We start from the raw sequence: 16,368 nt of genomic DNA on the forward strand, positions 1-16,368 counted from the left end.
AAGCAACTTCTGTTTTAAAAGGAATCCACAACCTTTAAATTATTACATTTTGATCATGCCTTAGATTTCAAAGTATTCCCCGTGTACATTACTGATGTTCACCTTAACAACCTAACATAGGACATTTGGAGCCCATGTTACTGCAGTTCCTAAACCTATTTTAGTCTCTTAAAGATTTTCGCTACTGGATTCTTACTACACACTGTTCACAAATGAAATTATATCACTAATTACAATTATGTTTAAGAAATCAGAAATAAACAGAAAGAACCCAAATTAAATAGCGAATAATAATAAGCATCTAAACCTGACAGTTCCTTCTGGTGCACACACTGCAATCCAAGTCTGAAGCCTCCCCCACGTGGCCAAAAGAAGCCAAGCATTTTGCTTTCATTAATTGTTTGGCCTTCCAAGTGGGTCAGTGAGTCACAAACCCCATATCTTTTCATTGCTCACAAATGGAAACAGGCCGGCTTTATTAGGTTGGTTTTCAATCCTCAGTGCCTAGGGTCCAGTTCTTGCAGAGCCCAGTCTCTGGCCATTCAGGGCTTTGTCCAGTCTGAGGCCAGTCTGACAGCCTCTCTAGCATCAGTGGGGACCAGCGCTTTCCCCAGCAATGTGAGTTTTTGCGGTACATTAACTGCCTTCCCTATTATGCTTGCCAGTGGTGCTGATATATTTCTGAGCTTTTCCATTTTCCTTGGCTTTACTAGAGGAAGAACAGGTACTTCTGCCTTCTCCTCATTTCTCAGAATTGCACACTGCCCAACCGGCTCTGATTTGCCTGTGGCATCAAAGGTAAGGCAAATGGAGAAGGTATATTCAGCTGATCGCTGAGCTTCATCTCTCTTGAGAAGTTTTCCTGAATACTTATCAGATCTGGGTCCCAAAGGCTCATAACCCAGCTCCCCGGTTAAGTATTTGGGAAGAACAATGGCCTTGAAAGTGTGCCATTTGTAGTTGGGTGTACAAAGCACCAAATCAACAAACTATCTGTTATCATTCCAGAGCCTTCCCTCCATGTGTGATGCACTGTTCAAACCATCCACATATGTGGGGTCATGGGAGAAAGGAACGAGCTTGTTCTGACGACAAACTATAGACTACAGGTCATCCATTATCTTGGTCCATCCTCAAAATAATCCTGGAATAGGGCATTATCTTCATTATCTTATTTTTACAAATAAGGAAACTAACACTCAAAAGAAGTTAAGCAAACTTTCCATGAGTCACATACCTGCTCTGAGGCACAGCCTCAAAGCAGATTCAGCAGAAAGAAGTAATATGCTGCTTTTGTATCCAGAGAGGGTAACTTCTTTTATAAGGGTTGCCAACCGGAAGTGCCATGTTGGTCTGCTGGTGCAAGAAGGAAGGGAAACGGTTGAATTGAGTGGTCCATACAAGGATTTCTGAGGACCTTACAAGCTTACTAATGCATGCTAAGCTCACACTCAACACTTACTCCATGCCCTTGGAATTTTGCCTCATTGACTGTACATTTGTTGGTCTCCCATTAAGCCATGAATTCTTTGATGAAAGTGATACTCCCATGAATTGGGGGCTTCCTTGGTGCCAAGTGTTTTTACATACTTTATCTTGTCTTATTTTCCCAGCAACCCTGGAATGCAAGTTTTAGTGTCCTCATTGTACAGATGAGAAAGTAAGGCACAGAGAGGCAACTAAATTGCTCCACAGCCTTGCCCCTGAAAAGGTTGAGCTGAGATTTGTGCTGAGTCTACCTGATTCTAGTGAATGTTCTCATTGGCAAGACACACATGAGACTCTTACTCAGAGGGCAAGTTCCAGGTTCTTACAAGATCCTAATTCACTGATGTTTAGAAATAAGAGTAAGGGCTTACTTTTGGCACCAAGGGCTTACTTTTAACTCAGCTGGATAACAACAAGGCTTCTCATACTTGTAATATTACACGTCAGCCGCAGAGGAAACTACTGCCACATGTGATTGTACGTCTTCACTTGCCCCAAATATGTTTCTCCCACCTAGCTGCTAGTGGTTCCCACCAGTACAGATATTAGGTTGAACCATTGCTATTAAACTGCAAATGCTGGGAGTGTTCAGTTCTTGAACTATGGGGGCCTGAACGGCTGACCAAGTTCTTTAACAAATTCTTAGGAACATTCCATTCAGAGGAGGAAGGTGTTTGATGGAGGAAAGCAGACAATAGAGTGTGAGTGGGGACACAAAAATTGGGGGGCTTACATGGGGGCATCTTAGTGTGGTAGGTGGAGCCAAAAGGGAATTCTTTCTGGAACAAAGTAAGATGATAGTGCAGGAGAGATGAAATAAGGAAGTGAACTTATTTCTTAGGTCTTCCATGCTCTCCTGTGTGATTCGCTAGAGGAGACATGCATAGAATGGTCATTAGTGAGTGATGACCATAGACAAGCTGTGCCCTAGGTCAACACAAAAGACTGCACTGAGGCTCAGGGAACGCCGGGAGGAGCTTATACCGCCAGCCTTCTGAAAGTGGGTATGTGTGGCAGCTTTGGGGGCTAAGGGAACCCCAACATCCGTAAGCCCCTGCAGAAGTCTGAGCCCAAGAAGGCTGAGACCCCAGGACTCTTATCCTGATACTTAACGACCCCATCTGGGTTATTTGTAAACTCACCACAGAAAACACATGTCCACCAATACCCAGGGTGGGCATCTCATGTAATTGCATCTTCTCCTCTGTACTTGGCAGGTGAACCCTCCTCTGAAAATACTGCTGTGCATCCTCTAATAATACACTTGAGCTGAGATAGGAAGCTCCAGGTTCAAGAAGGGATCGGTGCTGGTAGGGCTGGGAGGTCAGTAATAGAATGTACGTTCTGGCTTCCCAGAGCACAGCCTCTCATGTGAAATAACTAAAAAAGGACACCTAGCCTATATTTATATACATAGTGTATTTTTGCAAAGGTATAGGATATTTTTATAATAATATGAGTGATTGCCTTTGGGGACACTGGGTAGCCATGGGACAGGAGAGGGAAGGCCTATTTTTCATTGAATACTCTTTGTTACCTTGAATTTCAAACCCTGTACAAAAATAAATAAAAAATTTAAAAGTCACAGATATGAACAATGTTATGGTTTCAGCGATGTCCTTTGAAAAGTAAAATCAGAAAAGTTTACTAAAAGAAAAAGAAAACTCTTCTGGTCAAACTCCAAATGAAGCAATGGCATCACCCCTATGATCACATAGCTTCCATGACATTTTTCTGATCTTTGAATGACTTGGTTTTAAGACGTATCTACATTTGATACACATTTACTCTCACTTTCTGCTGAGTATTTAATCAAAACCATCCAATAAAGGAGGAATTTACCTTATAGATTTGAAGATAAAATTAAAAAAGAATTATGCTGTTTGCAGGATTCTGGGCTATTTGGAGGATATTCAAAGGCCTGAAATGGCTTGCAAGCTTTCTGTAATTAATTGATGTTCCACTGAAATCTTCCTAACTTCAGTAAGATGATAGCCTAATGCAAATGCAACTATATTTCTTTGTCTCCTTTGTAGTTTTGAATTTGGAAGTTAATATAACCATAGGAAATATCTGTCATGTATATCATTTTAAAATAACACTTTTATTGAAAGTCAAACAGTTGAATGAGCAGATTGATGATTTGATTAGGTAAATTCAACAATTCCCATGATTGCACATCAATCTCAATAGAAAGTTACCCTATGGCAACTGGAGCAAAAAAAAAAAATTGCCTTCTATTTAATTCAAATACATAACAAGCTAAAACTTATAGAAGATGAATCACCACAATTACTGCCTTTATAGTCATTGCTGGAGAATTCATTAATGGAGTTAAAGAAACTTTAATGAACTTCTTTGTATAAACCTCCATTCTGTTAAATTCATTGTCATTACCACCATTAGGAAGAGGGGAAGGTCTGTTACTTTCACGCTGATTATTGGAAAACCAAGTCACTTGAGAGAAGACTTTTCTGGAGCCGATATTCAGTAGAAGGTACAGAAGACAGCATGACCTCCTGTGTTCACCAGACTTACTGAACTTCTAATAATACAACTCTAGGGAGACTCTTCAATATTTTTAAAGCAAAACTGTGATAACAACTGAATTAATGACTCCTTTTTGGTTAGTTTCTGAAGGCCAGACTCAGATGACCTGGAGAGCTACTAGAATTTGCTGCACGGCTTATTGAGTAACTTTGGTATTTTCCATCCTTTGAGAGGGGACAGGTAGGTGGGTACAACTACAGGAACTATGCATAGTGGGCAGAAGAGGGGGTGTGGAGAAGAGGGAGCATTTCCTCGAGTGTCCTCTGGTGTCAGCACCTTTGTCCAGCCAGCTCCCTAGGTGGGGATTTATCCTTCCACCTTGGCAGATGGCAGGCAGTTCAGATGTGAGGCCCTCCTGGAGGGGGCTGGATCATCCAGCCTCTGAATTATGCCATTTCCCCAGCAGTCCCACTCCTGGAAGCCCTGCTCAGTTGAAGTGCCCCCTAGTGGTACCTTTAGGTTTTTGCAAAAGAAAGAAGTTTAATTCCGAAGTCGCAGCTTCAGTGATATAGGAAAGACTGAAAAGGAGATCCATGGAAAGTGGCACAGCCAAGCTCTGCAACCAGACTCTTTTCAAAACCTGGCTTTGCTACTTACCAGCTGTGTGATCTTGGGTGAATGACTTAAACTCTTTTTTTGCCTCAGTTTCTTCTTTTATAAAATAATAATAATAAGGACACTAAAGGATGGGTAGGAGGAATAAAGGTGTTAAAACATGTGAAATTCTTAAAACAATGCCTTGATATATATAGTAAGTGCTCATTAAATGCTTGCTATTATGATGTTAGAGTTTATATGGAGAAACTGACCAACTGCAAAAGGCCATGTGTAAATGTCCAACAGCGTGAAGGGCTCAGTTAATACAGCCCAAGAGTCAAAATACTCAGAAAAGAGATAAACTAGCAATGTGAATGTGACATTTCCAGCACTTACGAAAAGCAGAGTAATCAGAAACATCAAAACCCATCAGAACAGTCTTAACGAGACAGGATGAAATTTTTATGGTTAGGAGGTAAAAAAACAACAAACAGAAATTTCTCCTTGGACAGGAATTTGGTTTTTTCCCTGCTTAAATTGGTTACGGTCAAAATCCCCTATGTTTTCAAATAACACTAGATGTTTTTCCATTTTGGTTCAAAACCAGTGGCCCAAGTCGAGACAGGGCAGGGGCAATGATCTCAGACAGAACTAGGTCTGGTATCCCTTTCACTGGCCTTATCCATCTGAAAGCCATGCTGGCCCTACCTCCACATCCTGAATCCAACACTTGTTCTCCCCACTGCTACCCCTTAACTGCCCCAGCATCACCTCTTGCCGGACTCCTGACCAGCCTCCCAAGCTCCCCCTCTGCTCCCAGTCTACAATGCACTCTACACACAGGAGCCCGAGAGACCTCTAAAATGCAGTGTAAGACACATTACTCCCCTACTTAAAAGCTCCCAGTGATTTCCTTAAAGCACTTAATCCTAATTCCATGCATGACCTCGGGCTCTCAGGGCTGTTTTCCTGTCTGACTCCATCCCTTCCTCCCTAAGTGTCCAGCCACACTGGTCTCCTTTCTGTTTCCTGAACACGCCAAACTTTCTCCAACCTCAGGGCTTTTACTCTTGCTGTTCCCTCTGCCTGGTTCTTTCTTCCTGATCTTTGTGTGGCTTTCTCTTCAACGCTGATGTGCTAGCTCAAACGCCACCTCTTCAGAGAGGGCAACTCCTGCAAACCTATTGAAGGCAGCCCTCATTGGTCTGATCCTTTTACCTCACTTCGTTTTTCTTCATAGCACTAAGTGATTTTAGTTTATTTATTTGTTTCTTAGTATGGATATCTGTTTCCTCTCACTGCAAAGTAAACTTCAGATGAGAAAGAACATCATTACTTTATCCTGTAATGGTCCCTGGCACAGAGCAGACCCTCTATAAATATTAGTTGAGCGAATAACAATTGCCGATGCCCATGATGCTTGGCTAACAGTAGACCTTTGCCTATCCTTCTCTCTGCAATCTCCTTAACAACTTCTCATCTCCTAATCCTGCAATCTCAGCCCTCCAGAAAAGTGGAGTGGTCCATCCTTCCCCCTCCCCCCAAATCTAGCACAAGAACTTGGTTACTTTTTGATATTAATACAACCTTCTGAGAAGGGTTGGCATCTTAGACTTAACCGGACCCTGGATAATTATTCTCAGACTCATTCTAGAATCACCTTCCATAACCTAAGTTCTTCTCTATTTGGTATGACTTGTAACTGGCTCTTTCCAAACCCAGATTCATGACTCCTTTAGCCCAGTCTGATGCTGGTGGCCTCTGCAACACAAATGATTTCCTGAGACCGAGAGAGTTTTACACAACCTAGTTAGTTCTTGGCCAATTCACCTAATAAAGTCTACCCAATAACAGAGAATACTGCTGTAATTATATTTTTAATAAGGGTGTGAACTGGAATGGAGTCATTTGGCTTTAAAATGGCTGTGACAGGAAAGCAAGCGTTAGCTGACTAAATACCAACACAGCAACTGGGAAATCTAACACATGGATGGCAGGGAGGCTTAACCTTTATCTTCCAATCTCACAATTATCAAGCTTCTGGCAACTTGATTTCCAAACTGCATATACAGAAATTTTAGTCATGAGGCAGTGCAGGGCCACTCTGAATATGGAGTTAGTTTACATAGGTAGAAACCTCAATTTTATGCTAGAAATCCTGCTTCCAAAGAGTAGACTGATGAAGTTGCTACCCAATGAAAATACGGTTTGGATGGTTCTCTGGGGTCCATGACACCTATTAAAACAAGGCAGAAGAAGAAATAGAAATAAGTCATGAAGATTTGGACCTTAGCTGAGAAGTAAGGTCAGCTTTTAGCGAAGATCACCTGGAGAACTGTAAATAAATACGATACCCAGGCTCCATACTCAGAATCTGGATTTAATGGGTTTAGGGATGGGGCCTGGGCAGCCTTATTTTTTAAAGCTCCTAAGGTGATTCTCATGTGCAGTCAGTGTCAAGGACCACTGTTTTAGAGGCTTGCTTTTTGCTATAGCTAAAGAGATTGGAAATTGTTTTTAAATCAGTAATGGATTTCAAGACAGAGAAAAAGAAAAGAAAATAACCATTTTGGAATGGCACAAAACTGACCTATCCTCATGTCCTAAAGAGGATGCAATGCTAAGACTCTAGCTTTGTTCCATTACCCTTCATAAAGACCTCCCAGCCTCACCATTGGCAATAAACCCAGAAGTTAAGACATACATGGAATTCTTTAAAAATGCAGCTTGTAAAAATTGCTGGGCTTTCTTCTCTTTTTTTAGGTGTGTAACAAAAACCATTATCCTTTCAGTGAACAGAAGCTTCAGAGAAGAGAAATCAGAACAGCCTGAAAGCTCTGGGACTAGAGAGACTTCACTTCCCACAGGTAAGAGTGGATAAGATTGACCACGCTTTCACTTGAATTCCAGGATGATAGGGATGGGGCTCCTGGGACCACTGCAGCTACCTCCGGGCTGCTGACACTCATAATCACAGTGTTGCCAGCTGGGGCAGACTAGTCATCCTTTGCCTACTGATCTGTAACATTCATTCATGAAGAAATAACATGGCTAAGTACAGAGTTTTCTAACAGCAGCAGGAGACGGGGCACACACGCCTTAAGAGCCAAATAAGATACGGGGAATTCAGTGGCTGAGAATCCTAATTTCATTCTGTTGCCAGCAAGCCTCAAGGCCCAAGGCAAGTAATTAAACTCCATTTCCCAATTTGTAAAGCTGGAAAGGTGAGGCAAGGTTACAGACTGTTAAAAAATAGCTACTGTGGGCGCTAATGGGCATGATAATGAAGCCCTTTGCAATGATTACACAAAGCCTGGTGGATACAAAAAGCTATGAGATACCAATCGCCCCACACTTAGCCAGGGTTGACTAAAGGGCACCCCTAAAGCACACAGAGTACAGGAGTGGGCAGCTGGCTACACCATTCAGCCACAACATCCAAGTCGACAGAATCACTACAAACAATTGTCCATGAATTAAAAAGACTGCATTCGTGTATATAAAACTCCTACAAAATAAAGACCATACATCTTAATTGTCCATTTCATTCCCTTGAAAATATTACCCTTTTAATTTTATTGTCCATGATGACAAGACAAAGACTTTGTGTTTTTGCTTGGTCACTTTCAACTCTGGCTTCACGTTAGAATATTCTGGGGAATTACAAACAACAAACAATAACACTGGCACCCAGGCACCATTCTTAAATGAAAATTCTGGAATGGGCTGGGGACCTCAGTAACTTTTAAAAGCTTCCCTGGTGATTCCAACTGTTCTTTTTCACATCACCAAACACTCCAGGCACATTTCCATCGCCAGGCCAGGTGTGCTCGTCTCCTTACTTGAGTGCCTTCCTCCCTCCATCCCCTACCCCCAACGTCCATTGGTCTACAGCCCAGCCTTACATCCTTCAATGTCCATCTCTTACCTTGTCTTTCTCAATGTACTTTAGGGCTTGGGGGCACCATGCCCTCTGGAATCTCCGAACTCTAACTGTCCGTTGCTAAGCGTCCAGGTAACACTTAGAAAATGTCATCTTACATTGCTCCTGGTATTTCATGTTTATGCCATGTTCCCAGCGAGATAACATGCTCCTGCAGAGCAAGGACCTTGTTTTAAGATTTTAAAATTTTCCCCATGGAGTCTGGCACAGACTGCTTGGCTTAGAAGATGCCAAAAAATACGTATTACTGTTGAGGTAGATACACTAAAATTAGCTCCTGTCAGCTTCTTACTGCTATTTTCCCCCCAAGATTTAGATTTCGAGTGGAAATAAACAAATGCCATTTGTATATCTCAAAGAGCATCTTGTACAGGCACACCTCATTTGATTGGTCTTCTCTTTATTGCACTTTGCAGATATTTTGGGTTTCTTTTTTCTTCTTTTACAAACTGCGCTGTCAGATGGTGGTTAGCATGTTTTAGTGATAAAGTATTTTTTAATTAAAATATGTACAGTGCTTTTTAGGCATAATGCTACTGCACACTTAATAGACTACAGTATAGTATAAACATAACTTTTATATGGACTAGGAAAGCTAAAAATTTGTGACTCATTTTATTGCAATATTTGCTTTATTGCAGTGGTCTGGAACCAGCCCAGCAATATCTCCTAGGTCTGCCTGTATACCCTGTTCAAGCTGCAGAAAGGAAATTCTTCCCTGTAGGCAAATGTCTACAGTCCATGGCCAACCATTTTATAGTACATTTCTCCATTAGCATCTTATGTGGCATTATCTCATCAACTCTGACCTTTCTACAAGATTGTTGGGGGAATGAGGGTGAGGGTAACACACAAACCAGTAGACAAAAGTCGAATCCAGGCCTCTGACATCCCAGGCCAGAGGCTTCCCCTAACAACCCCAGAATCTGTATGTTCTTCCCTTTGGAATACATCAAACCAATCATATCTTCACTGCATTGACATATTCAAAGCCACTTTAGCTAGTGGACAAGAGGAGAAGTCAAAATGGCCTTCTGTGATGTCCTTGGAACAGCCCTTCTGGAAACTTGGACTGCATCTTGTTCAAGCTATTTTAAGTGAAAGCACAGAGAGGGGGAAACATTTATCACCACAATGAGATAATTTATTTAATGATCTTTGCACACAGACATGAAACCCTGGCTGTCTGCCAGGCTGATTTTACAAAGTCTCGGAATGACAAAAACATTGTCCTAGGAAATGATTTTATGCTAAAAGTATATCCAGGTTCAAAATGACCCTTTGGTCATAGGATGCTTGAAAGCTTGAGATTTGCCTGGGTGAGGGAATGGGTCCTGGTGATGAAAGTAACCACTGAGTCTATTTCATCAAATCCCATAGTGGCGTGATGTAGTGGGTTTTGAATGATCACCCACTCAGCAGAATAATGAAGGTGAGGGAGGACACAGAGGGACCTCTTTTTCTCTTGTCTACTGTTTCACTGAGTAACTGAATTAGGGGACAGACCTGCGAAGGAGTCTGAGCCAAGAATAAAGGAAAAGTTGTGTTAAGAAGAAGGAGGAAAAATTTCCTATCCTATCTCTGTCAACTGATTAGTCTATAGCAGTGCTGTTTGATGGAAATATAATGCGAGTCACATATGTGATTTAAAATTTTCTACTAACCACATTAAAACAAATTGAAAGGAAACAGGGAAAATTAATTTTAATAATATATTTCAACTAAACCCCTACAGCTAAAATACTACAATTCTAACATACAGTCAATATAAAAACTAATGAAATAGACATGTATTTTTTGGTACTAGGTCTGTGAAACCTGGGGCGAGTTTTACGGCACATCTCAACATGCACGAGTCAGTCACATTTCAAGTGCTCAGTCGCCACGTGGGGCTAGTGCTACCGTACTACGCAGTGCAGGTTTAGACATGCTGACTGGAAATTGGGACGTCAGATAGAAATCACTGCCAGCATTTAGCTACCTAATAGACTTTTGATATTTTCTTTCTGCTAGCTCTTTCACTATCCCCTAGAAGAGATGATCTCAAAGGCCACATGCTGTGTTAGCAAAAAGTTTGGGGCTTTGCCGCAAAACAGACTGTGGGATTCAAATACCAGCTTTATAACCTTGGACTAGCTGCTTACCCTCTACACGTCTCGGTTTCTTCAACTATTAAATCAAGACAGAATAGCTAACTCACCAGAACGCTGAGAAGATTAAATAAACTAGGCAGAAAGTACACAGAACAGCCTAGAATAGCATAATAGTCAGTCAAACAATGATTTATCCTTTATAAAACTCGACTTGATTTCTAAGGGGCTATCTCATTGTATTTGAGGCTCTACTGTTTCATTTATTCACTTCCAGAACTCTCCCTCAAGGTTTCTTCTGCTAAGGCAGCCTTTCCCCAGATTTTCATGGGGCTGGCTTCCTCTTACTCTGCAGGTTTACGTTTAAGGGTGACCTTCTTATGGAAACCTTCTCTGGCTGCCCTATTTAAAGTTGCCCCCAAGCCCTGTTACTCTGAGCCCCCAGCCTCTCTTTACTTTCTTTATAGCATTTATCAATATCTGAAATTATCTGATTTATATATTTGTTCACCTGCCTCTTATACATCTCTCTAGCATAGCCGCTTCACAAGAGCTAGGGCCTTGTCTGTCTTATTCAGAGTTCAGCAAGTATTTGTGGAATAAATGAATGAATGAAAGAATGCTCAACACAGGGAGGCAAATGTAAACAGTGTCCTGATTCTAAAGGTAATGGAGAATGAAAATTCCAGAGCTCTTTCTGACCTAAATGAGAGCCAGCCTCACCTGCTGGGGGTGAGTATTGTCTTTCTTGAGTCTAACAGCTGGGCTGGGGAAGGGGCAGGAAAATTATTCTCCGCAGGTGATTTCATTGCTACCTGTTGATGTGTATCACATGCAAAGTGTATGGTCATGCCTTAAATCACCCAAAGGATTTGGTTATTCCTGCCCTTTGAAAGAAGAACTGGGTTGGGACCCAGTTAGCATGATGCAACTTTCTGACTGCAGGGAGTCTGGCAGCCCTGGGTAGTGGAACAAGAGTGGGTGTCAAAGTCAGACAGACCTGGGCTTGGATCCCAATTCTGCCTTTTACCAGCTATGCAGACTGGGCAAGTCATGTAAATTTCTCTAACCCTCAGTTTCCGTATCTGTAAAGCTTTAAGTGATAATCCATACCCTGCGATGTTACTGTGAGAATTAATTGAAGGAATGTAGGAAAGTGCTTAGTACATCTTGAAGACTCAGTGAATAGTAGGTATCAATATTGTCATCTTTGCATTCAAGAATGCTTTGCCAGAATATACTGATCGATCTTTGGAATGGCTACTTAGAGGGAATCCAATTTCCATTTAAGATTCTGATAGTTCTCTCCCCCATTTCTACGTCATTCAATTCTTGCAACTGAGGGGCCAGAACCACGGAGAGAGACAGAGGGTATTAGCTGAGTTGATTAAATCTGTGCCGAGCTGAGAAAGATGGAAATGGAGACATTTCTCTTTACAGAGACAGTTTGTGGCGTATCTAGAGATGGATGCAGCCATCAGACCTCTCCAGTTTCCATACCGAGATGCTTGTAGCCACAGGCACAGATCTAGCTGTTTTGTATTCAAGATTATGGGCCAAAAGAGAACTCAGAGAAAGGGTCAAGAATCCACTCCAGTCTAGACACATTTCACTTGCTGGAAGCACAGAACGCTCTGCTTGACAAAGGTGAAGCAGTAAGCCCAACATTGTATTCTGAACCCACCATTCATCTTTTAGAATAACTAGACCAGGACTGATTTTACTCATTCTTTTGCTGACATAAGCCCTATAGGAGACAGAGTAAACTGCTCTAAAAAAGGAGGAGACTATTTACCACTGACTTATAACCTCACATTAATATCAATAATAGCAGTCTCTCATTGACTATAGACTAGGCATTTCCATTTTTTATTTTTCATTTTCCTAACAACTGTGCAAGAAAGCAGTATTGTTCCCCATTTCACCAATAGGAAAAGTGAGATTCAGAGAAGTTCAGTGACCTGCCTGAACTGTGAGAGCCAAGATTTGAAGCCCGGTTTGTTGGGCTCCAAAGCTCCCTGTGTCCTCTGCTACACCTTGCTGGCATTGCCAATGGAAGACCCAGGTCCCAAGAGGCATGAGTCCCTAGTACCTTAAAGGAAAACTGCAGAGGTCCCAAAGAAGACCATTACTATTCCTACTATGCATCGGGGAGCAAATAGCACTTCGTTTCAAAACCAAGCCTTGGTCTCACTGTCTGACATCCAGCTAGGGGACCAGAAGAGCTCTTTAATGAGACAGTGACCCTCTGCAAGTGTTCTCCAGTGCTGTTTGCAGGAGTGAAAACTCCAGGGCTGAGGATTATCACCTTAGGAAAGTCATTACAAGAGTTTGTAAGGAGGGTTTCCCACAAGGCAGAGACTGGTGAAGCCCTTGGGAAACAGTGTCCCGGGAGCTCACTCATGAAAGGAAGGCTCTCTCCTTCAGCAGCACGGCTGACTCCAGACCCCCAGGGAAGCCTGCCAGATTACTCCCACAGCCAGCCCAGCTGCCTGCAGAGGTTTGGCTGGATAGTTGATGCAGGCCCTTGAAAGGAAGGCAAGGGATGTTCACTTGGGGTTCAGGCAGGGTCTTCAGGGGATGTCCAAAAACCCCCAGGGATTGCTTTCAAAACTTTATGTACATTCCATAAGAATATTCCCCCTCCCCACCCCTTGCTCCTTTGGGAGAGGACTCATATCTAATTCTCAAAAGGACTTATGATCCCCAATTTTTAAGAACCACTAAAATTTAAAATTTCATCAGCTTCTTTCTTACACTATTCTGCGGCACTTTTACCCCACTAATTTTACATATATTCATATATAAGTAGTGATCTAAATATATATATATATAGTAGATGCATATGTATACACACATATGCACACATTTAGGGCAATATATATATTGCATTAAATGTTGCACACACATATGCACACATACAATGTTAGTGGTGTATATATACATATATATATATATATATATATATATATATGTATATATAGCCCTAAATGTTGCAAGGAAAACTGAGGCCCGGAGACCATAAGTATCTTGCCCAAGTTTGCACAGCCAGAGGCAGGGGTGGGATTAGCAACGCTCCCCTGACCAAGAAGCATGAAACTTGGGTGGGAAATCTTTGCCAACCAAGTTGATGAATGAAAACAAATGAATCCCTCCAGATTAATAATAATGTTTTGCAACCATTTTCAAGTCCAGTCATCGAAAATCCTAAATTGCTTGTTATTAGGGCAACGTGGCTGCTTGCCCAGGACTCAGGTAGAGGTCACCAAAAGGATTTTCTCCCACTCAAAGAGCTGCAACTCCAGCCCTCGCTGCGGCAGCGCTCTGGCTCCCCAGTTACCTGAGTTTGCCTGACTTCCCCTCCTCTCCTCTGCTCTCCTCTCCTCTCTCGTCCTCTTCCCTCCAGCGGCTCCCGCAGCTGCCTCTCCAGCTGGAATTCCTTTGCTGAGGTCGGGCCGCCTCCCTTCGGCTGGGCTCCGGATGACAGCCAGGAGGCTGCTTACCTGCCACTACTCCCACTGCCTTTTTTTGGTGGGGAGGGAGCCACGCCTTTCGGGTCAGCACGGGTACCGCTCAACTTTGCACGCCGGATACCCGGGACGTGACGCGTGCTGGTGCTGCTGGGAGAATCCTCAAGCCCGCCGTCAGCGCATCACCTGTCTGAGCCCCTTCCCCCTCCCCGCTATTTTTTTCTTTTCAATTTGATGTAAATTATGTGCCTTGTGAGAATCCCACAGTCACGCCGAAACTCATTCTTAAGGGTGCATCTGAAGATGCCTTTTATAAAGACTGATGCGTGCAGTTGTAAAAGCGGCAGGGGTGGGGGGCGGATAGCGTATTTTTAGTTCCTCTGAGAGGGGACCTCCCTGCTGTCAGAGCCCCGGCTCTCCGCCAGGCTGCCGCCGGGCGGTTCCGCCGGGTTTCTGGCGTTTTCCGGAGCAGCCCGCACTCGCCTCCCCGCACGCGGCCTCGAACCCGCGGCCCCGGCGCCGCCCGCGCCGCCCCCGTCACCCCTGGGCTCTCGGTTCAGCCCGCGATGGGTACTCACTTTTGCCGGAGAGCAAAGTCTGCCATCTCAGTCCGTGAGCACTTCCTGTAAAAGGACGTGGAGATCCATCGTGTGTAAAGCTGTTTCAGGAACAGCCGGTAAAATCCAGAAAGAGGGAGAGGAGCGAGTTAAGACCCAAATGGAAGGGGGTGGGCGGGCGGGAAGCCCAGCCCAACCGGGGGGTGTCCCGGGATCTCAGCCTTGGCTCCCCCAGCCCGGCGGCTCTGGGAGAAGAAGCCCAACAAGTGCACTTGTTCACTCTTTCTTCATTAGAGGAGGAGTCAGGGTTGCAACATTTCTGTTCCTTGCTGGAGGCGAAACAGTGATTTTCTTCAGCCTGCAAAACGTCCAGAACCAGCCAGCTTTGCCAGGTGAGGAAGGGAGCTGGGGAAGCCGAAATGCAGCAAAGACGTGGAGAAGAAAGAACGGATTCTCCCCAGATGGGTTTTGCACGAGCAAGACCACACGTCTTCCACTGAGACTGCAACAGGAAAATAGACGGACAAAACAATAATAAAAATGTCTTCATGAATGGCATGACCTCAAAGATGGTATTTCTCCTGGCAGCCAAGATGTGGAGTGGCTCCTTGTCAAATTTCTTTCCTTATTTCTGAACAACACTGAACAGCAGCTTGACAGCATTGGAGGGGGGCTCCAGAGATTTGAATCTCACCTTCCCTGAGAAAAAGAAGGGGTCAGAGTGAAAGGAGCAAAAGAAAACAGTCAGTGACCCGAGAAGGGGAGAGAGCAGGTTTTGCTTTCTTTTTGATAGCCCAAAGCCCAAACTTCCGGGGCGCGCCGTGTTTATTCTCCGCTACATGAGTATAACACAGAAACACTGGTGGTGCTGAAATAATCCACGCTTTCGTTGTTTTCCACAAATATAAAATTTATCTTTTCTAATATCTTTTCTGATGTGGGTCTGACTTTTTTTTTTTTGGTAATAGCAAAACCATGAAGAACCACCACCTTTCTCTGGCAAAAGAAAAAAAAGTACTGAAACAAAAGTAGTAGCTGCCTGAATCAAATAATTATCCCTCAATTAGTAAGTTGCTAGTGTCCGTTTGATGCTATTAAGTAATATTGCATCTGATTGTTTCATAACCCAGAGGGGCACCATGGAGATATTTTAAACAAAGACTATAAAGTTTCAACAAAAAAGTTATTGGAATGCTGGGCTTTTCCCTTTTGAGTTATTGCCACTCTGGAATAACGGGCAAATGACATTCGGTAGCAGCCACTTGCCAAGTCTCTGGAAGCCACTGACTATTCCAGGACACTTTGGTGATCCTTTTGGACCGGAAGCCCAGAGGCACCTGCACAGGCATGACCACCTGACGCTTCCTGTTCAGTAACATGACCTGGGACAATTCAATTATAGACCCCATCTGGTTCTCTCAGCGGAAGGGAGATGCCTCTTTCTTGCATACTTACCTTCGCTCATGGGTGGCCACAAAGGTATGCAACCCCTATTTACTTTCAAAACCACTGGGTGACATGAGATCATCAATGGCAGAATATTTCCACATGACCTTTGCAAAGCAAGGGATTGTCAGTTTTTTGGAGTTGTTCTAGTCAGACAATTTTAATAGTTGGTGAAAAAACCTCGCCCTAGTAACTCTCGACTGTCAGCTCTTGGAAGGTGGGACCCTCGCTCTTCCTCCCTGTGGTTCGCAGTTAGCTGCAGGCAGCTCAGCTCATTGGTGCTCATC

At 43.3% G+C, this 16,368-nt stretch overlaps 1 protein-coding gene across 2 annotated transcripts in view; it reads right to left on the reverse strand.

Moving 5' to 3' along the window:
- PRLR (prolactin receptor) overlaps positions 1 to 14,978 on the reverse strand; it is a 174,779-nt gene extending 159,801 nt beyond the window's left edge. For both annotated transcript variants that reach the window (XM_061187698.1, XM_061187696.1), the window contains exon 1: positions 14,657 to 14,978. The gene's annotated coding sequence lies outside the window, so the exon portion shown is untranslated. The remainder of the gene's footprint in view (positions 1 to 14,656) is intronic.
- Between the last annotated feature and the right edge of the window lie 1,390 nt (positions 14,979 to 16,368).

The sequence above is a fragment of the Eubalaena glacialis genome, chromosome 4, assembly GCF_028564815.1.
Source record: "Eubalaena glacialis isolate mEubGla1 chromosome 4, mEubGla1.1.hap2.+ XY, whole genome shotgun sequence".
NCBI classification, from domain to species: Eukaryota; Metazoa; Chordata; class Mammalia; order Artiodactyla; family Balaenidae; genus Eubalaena; species Eubalaena glacialis.